At 35.3% G+C, this 303-nt stretch overlaps 1 protein-coding gene across 13 annotated transcripts in view; it reads left to right on the top strand.

Moving 5' to 3' along the window:
• The window catches only part of LOC119590744 (protein FAM98A-like), a 12,115-nt gene that overhangs the window by 701 nt on the left and 11,111 nt on the right, over positions 1-303 (top strand). The gene's annotated exons all lie outside the window — the stretch shown is intronic.

Below are 303 nucleotides of genomic sequence, written 5' to 3'. Positions count from 1 at the left end.
CATGGATGAATACAGTTTTGTAAAGGGCTTAGTGTAATTGCAAGGATGGTATTTCCCAAAGGTTTTCTCTTTGTGTAAAGAAGAAAGTAATGGAAGATATGGTATAGGTTTATTCACAGTTGTGGAACAAGCTACAAAACTCTATGTAATTGGGTGGAATATTTAAATGAGATCATTACTGGTTATTGTTTTGTGTTCAGTAGTGATCTGTTTTGGAATGTGTTAAAAATAAGGGTTAATTTGTACCACAATGCCTGAACCCCCTTCCTAGGCATACCTTTGGATCCTCAATTGTTCTTGCAT

This window comes from Penaeus monodon, chromosome 27 (genome assembly GCF_015228065.2).
Source record: "Penaeus monodon isolate SGIC_2016 chromosome 27, NSTDA_Pmon_1, whole genome shotgun sequence".
Lineage (NCBI taxonomy): Eukaryota > Metazoa > Arthropoda > Malacostraca > Decapoda > Penaeidae > Penaeus > Penaeus monodon.
The sequence above is the reverse complement of the archived record's forward strand: the minus strand, read 5'-3'. Positions and strand labels throughout refer to the sequence as shown.